This window comes from Microtus pennsylvanicus, chromosome 10 (assembly GCF_037038515.1).
Source record: "Microtus pennsylvanicus isolate mMicPen1 chromosome 10, mMicPen1.hap1, whole genome shotgun sequence".
Taxonomy (NCBI): domain Eukaryota; kingdom Metazoa; phylum Chordata; class Mammalia; order Rodentia; family Cricetidae; genus Microtus; species Microtus pennsylvanicus.
The window spans coordinates 90,801,986-90,806,985 of record NC_134588.1 but is presented as its reverse complement, the minus strand read 5'-3'; the positions used below and the strand labels follow the sequence as shown (position 1 = coordinate 90,806,985).

Sequence of the window (5,000 nt, the reverse complement as noted above, 5' to 3'; positions counted from 1 at the left end):
GAAGGCGGGGAGGGTGGCGGGCCTTGGAAGCGCGTCGGAGATGGCCGGCCGTCTCGGTGGCAGCGCCGTCGTCGTCGTCCTCGTTAGTATAGTGGTGAGTATCCCCGCCTGTCACGCGGGAGACCGGGGTTCGATTCCCCGACGGGGAGACATACCATTCCTTTTTAGCCAGACGGGCGGCCCTTGGTCCCTTGGCCAGCCTTGCTTGCTTGGCCCCTCGCCCCAATGCCAGGACAGTGGTCCTCTGGCCCAAGAGCCGGGCTCGGGCTGTCCACTGCCAGGCGGGCCCACATGCCTCCCGGCCGTCGGGTCCCTAACCTGGCGCCTGGCCAAGGGCTCTGACACCTGGGAACTCGACTTACACACACACACACACACACACACACCCCGACGAGGCGGCCGGGCGTGTGTCAGAGCCGGCGGCGTGCGACCCTCGGTGCCTGAGCCACCGCTGTGCCAGGCGGCTCTGGGTGGTGACGTGCCCGCTCGGTGCTGTCCCGGCTGCTCCCTGGCTCCTGTGGCCCTCGTTGCGTGAGCTGCCCTGGCCCGGTTGCTGCAGTCAGGAGGCGAGAGTGCCGCGCAGCACAGGCATGTGCGTGCGGGAAGCGCGGGTGGCATGGGACGCTGAGGAACAACGCTTGCTCGGCGGCGGAGGCCCGGTTGTGGTTGGCGTGGGTGTCGGTGTCGGTGTCGGTGTCGGTGTCGGTGTCGGCTTTGGCTTTGACTTTAAGGTTGGGGCAGGATGGGAAGACCAGGTAGGCGACCGCGACATCGTCTGTGTCCGCTGGCTGGTGGCAGTCCCCGGCGTCGTGTGTGTGTGCGGCGCCGTGTCGGTGTGGCGTTGGTGGTATAGTGGTGAGCATAGCTGCCTTCCAAGCAGTTGACCCGGGTTCGATTCCCGGCCAACGCACAGGACCCGCCTTTTGCCAAGGTTCAGGGCCGACAGTGGCCCTGTCCTCCGGCGCCTCTCCGCCTGTCCCGAGACTGCACTGCGCCGCGGCGGGCCGAATGACCACACAATGGAAGGAGGTTCTAGACCTTTTGAGAGGGTGGCGAGCCGGAGGAGAAGGGCCAGGGCGAGGCGTTTTACCGGGAATTGGCGCCCGGCTTGCCGGAGAAGCGACAGAGGGCAGCGGGCAGCTGGCAGCGGGGGGCGGGCAGCGGGCAGCGGGCAGCGGGCAGCGGGCATGGCAGGGAGGGGACGGGCAGGGCCAGGGGGCACGGGCAGGCGCCGATCGATCGAATGGGCGCCCAATGCCAGCCGCGTATTGCCGGGCGGCCGGCTGGGGCGAGCGGCTGGTTGTCAGGTTGGCAGACTGGCTGAGAGTCTGGCTGCCCGCGAGAGGCGCGCACCGTCGAAGTCTGGCCGTCGCTCCCTGGTGGTCTAGTGGTTAGGATTCGGCGCTCTCACCGCCGCGGCCCGGGTTCGATTCCCGGTCAGGGAAGCTTCTCTTCTTCCTCTCTGTAACTCGCCCCTTTCTTGACACCTTTCCGGCCCTCCCCTGCAATGGGGGCCCCACTACCCCCACTACACCTTTCTTGCTTTTTACCCAACGGCGTCGCCGCGACATCTTTGCCTCCGGACACCTTGCCACCTCACCCCCCATCTTGACACCTGTCCTGCCCCTCCCAGCACTTGGGGTGGGCACTACCCCCACATCACCTCTCTTACCTTTTGCCCAACAGCGTTGCCGCCAGACACTGCTGCTCCGCTCCACTAGTACGTACCTACACCCTCACTCGCAATCCAACAGCCTGCAGCCTCACCGGCGCTCCCTACACACACACTCACCAGCCCTTTCTTTGATTCCCACTCACGCCCACCATCTTTTCCTGCACACACCAAATCCTCAGGGCCTGTCCAGCTAAGCCCTGTTGCGGCCCGACACACCCAGCCTACACACCGCCACTGTCACACCGACGACACACAAACACCTGACACGCAGCGCTCCCGCGCAAGCTTCCGACCCACTCATGGAGCCCACTGCGTCTCCACCTCACTCTATCGCCTGCTCTTAGGTCTCCAAGAAACAGTCTTGCTTGCCCTACCTGCCACACCTGCATGCATCACACGCTCCCTGGAACCTTTCCTCTGCTCTTCACAACTGAGCAAATGCAGTGATTCGTTCCAGTCTACAGTGTGTGTGTGTGTGCTTGTGCAAATATGTCTGTCTCTCTGTTTGTCTATTTCTGTCCTTCTCTGTGTGTATGTGTGTGAGCGTAGGCATGTATATACGTATGTATGTATGTATGTATTTATATATGCATGCATGCGTATCTTGCAAAACTGCAGGGTCTCTAAGTGATCGTTTATGGTGGCAGTGTTGGTATGGGATCGGGAGGAGAGCGCGTGTCCGTCCGTGGGTGGGGGTGCTCTGTGGGGTGGTGTTGAATCCGTGCTTTTAGCAGGCAGGGCGAATGCGCAAAGCACCTGGTGTGGTTACTAAGCTTCCGCATCGCCGCAGGGCGGACAGTGCCCGACCCAAGGCGCGATTTCCTCGAAAGCCCTCAGAGCGGCTGGGGGGGGGGAGGGGAGAGCTGAGGCCAAGCCTGGCTGTTTTAAGGCCGCTGTTTCTGCGGCTCCTTGTGTGCGCGGGCAAGCGGTGCAGGTGCCTGTGTGAGTCGGGATGTTGGAGCGGAACCTCTTCCCACCTAGGTTTTGGGTCCGTTGCCGGGTGGGTCCCCTCGGTCGTGACCCTGTCAACAGGTCCGGGGCACGAAGACAGATGGTGGTGTGCTTACCGCTGGGTTCAGCTCCGCTTCGATGGGAGGCATAGTCTGTGCCCACCCGTGTGTGTGTGTGGGAGGGTCAGACACGCCTTTTCCCCACCCGACCTCAACCCAGTCCCCCCGGAAACCTTCCCAACAGAGGACACGGAAAGACACCCGTGTCGAGCTGGATCTGGGAAGAGTCGGTCCAGCAAGTTGCTGGGCCACTTGTGTGGCTCCCATGAGACGGTCATGGGAAAAAAGACAACGGAGAAGCCTACGCTGGCAGGTGTCCGAATGGGGCCGTCGCCTGCCAAAGGCAAGGATCCACGCTTGCCTCTGTGCTCCCTGGGTTCTCCTCAGCTTGGCCCTTCTGGCTGGGAAGAGGGACTCTGCTTGGAGAAAAGGTCTCTCTAGCACGTGCCTGCGGTGAACGATCGAATGATTGCTGTGGGACAGACAGCAGACAGGCTACCGGTAGGGATGGTGGTTGGGGTGCGGGGGCAGAGCTGGGGTGGTTGTGGCCAGGGGCGTGCCATCCTTGGGCACGTGGTCCTGAGGTGTAGGCAGCAGGCTGAGCAAGCCAGGTGTGAGCACCTCCCCCACGGACAGCTACCTACCGCATCAGGTCCTGCCTCTGCTTTCCTACCGGGGCTGCCCTCTGTGAGGGACTTAGGAGCCCAAGAAACCAACACTTCTCCGCCCAAGCTGCTTTTGGTCGTGGTGTTTGATGGCAACAATCCCAAGCCTGACTCAGACTGAAATCGGTACGAGGAGTGGGGTATTGCTGGGACAGAGCAGATCCCATGCTTTCGGGATTAAAAGGAGCTCTTGGGGATGAACAAGAAAGGAATGGTTATGGTTCAACAAACGCCGGCTTCTGTGCCGCGTTGGAGCAGGGTCAACCGTGCTGCTTGTTTCTGGAGAACTTGACAAAACCCTGCACTCATCCGGGAAGAGAGACTCTCAGTTGAGCAGATGCCTCCATGAGATGATGAGTAGTCTTTTTTTCCCCCTTTTTTAAAATTGATATTCAGTGTGCTCTACATTTTTCTCTGCTCTCCTCCCTGCCTCTCCCTTCCCTCCTCCAACCTTCCCCCAAGGTCCCCATGGTCCCAATTTACCCAGGAGATCTTGCCTTTTTTTACCTTCTACTTCCCATATAGATTAGATCTATGTTACTCTCTCTTAGTGTCCTCATTGTGGTCTAAGGTCTCTGGGATTGTGGTTTGTAGGCTGGCTTTCTTTGCTTTATGTTTAAAAACCACCTATGAGTGAATACATGTGATAATCGTCTTTCTGTGTCTGGGTTACCTCACTCTAAATAACGTTTTCTAGCTCCATCCATTTTCCTGCAAAATTCAAGCTGTCGGGTTTTCTTTCTTTCTTTCTGCTGTGTAGTACTCCATTGTGTAAATGTACCACATTTTCCTTACCCATTTTTTGGTCGAGGGGCATTTAGGTTGTGTCCAGGTTCTGGCTATGACAAACAAAGCTGCTATGAACATAGTTGAGCACATGTCCTTGTGGCACGATTGAGCATCTTCTGGATTGGAGTATACCCAAAAGTGGTATTACTAGGTCTTGTGGAAGGTTGTTTCCTAATTTTCTTAGAAATCGCCACAGTGACATCCAAAGCGTTGTAGCCACGAGCTTTCATTCCCACCAGCAATGCACAAGTGTTCTCTTTTCCCCACAACCTCTCCAGCATAAGTTGTCATCAGTGTTTTTGATCTTAGCCATTCTTTCAGGTGTAAGATGGAAACTCAGAGTTGTTTTGATTCGCGTTTGTCTGCTGACTAAGGATGTTGAGCATTTCCTTAAGTGTTTTTGAGCCATTTTAGATTCCTCTGTTGAGAGTTCTCTGTTTATGTCTTTACTCCTTTTTTTTTTTGGATTATATGTTGTTTTGGTGTCCATTTTCTTGAGTCCTTTGTATATTTTGGAGGTCAGACCTCTGTCTGATGTGAGGTTAGTGAAGATCTTTTCTCATTCTGTAGGCTGTCATTTTGTCTTGTTGATCGTGTCCCTTGCTTTACAGAAGGTTTTCCGTTTCAGGAGGTCCCATTTATTAATTGTTTCTCTCAGGGTCTGTGCAGCTGGGCTTCTATTTAGGAAGTGGTTCCCTGTGCCAAAGCGTTCAAGCGTACTTCGCACTTTCTTTTCTATAAGGTTCAGTGTGGCCAGCTTCATGTTGAGGTCTTTGATCGATTTGGACTTGAGTTTTGTGCATGGTGATAGATAGGGGTCTATCTTCATTTTTGTACATGTTGATATCCAGTTATGCCAGC

General features: G+C 56.7%; 3 non-coding genes across 3 annotated transcripts; all 3 read left to right on the top strand.

Annotated features, from left to right (window-relative positions):
* The first annotated feature begins 77 nt into the window (after nucleotides 1–77).
* Nucleotides 78–149, top strand: Trnad-guc (transfer RNA aspartic acid (anticodon GUC)). The gene has a single exon. It is a non-coding gene; the product is annotated as a tRNA-Asp (tRNA).
* Nucleotides 150–838: 689 nt separating this feature from the next.
* Trnag-ucc (transfer RNA glycine (anticodon UCC)) lies at nucleotides 839–910 on the top strand. Its single transcript has one exon. It is a non-coding gene; the product is annotated as a tRNA-Gly (tRNA).
* A 463-nt stretch (nucleotides 911–1,373) lies between these two features.
* Nucleotides 1,374–1,445, top strand: Trnae-cuc (transfer RNA glutamic acid (anticodon CUC)). Its single transcript has one exon. It is a non-coding gene; the product is annotated as a tRNA-Glu (tRNA).
* Nucleotides 1,446–5,000: the final 3,555 nt, after the last annotated feature.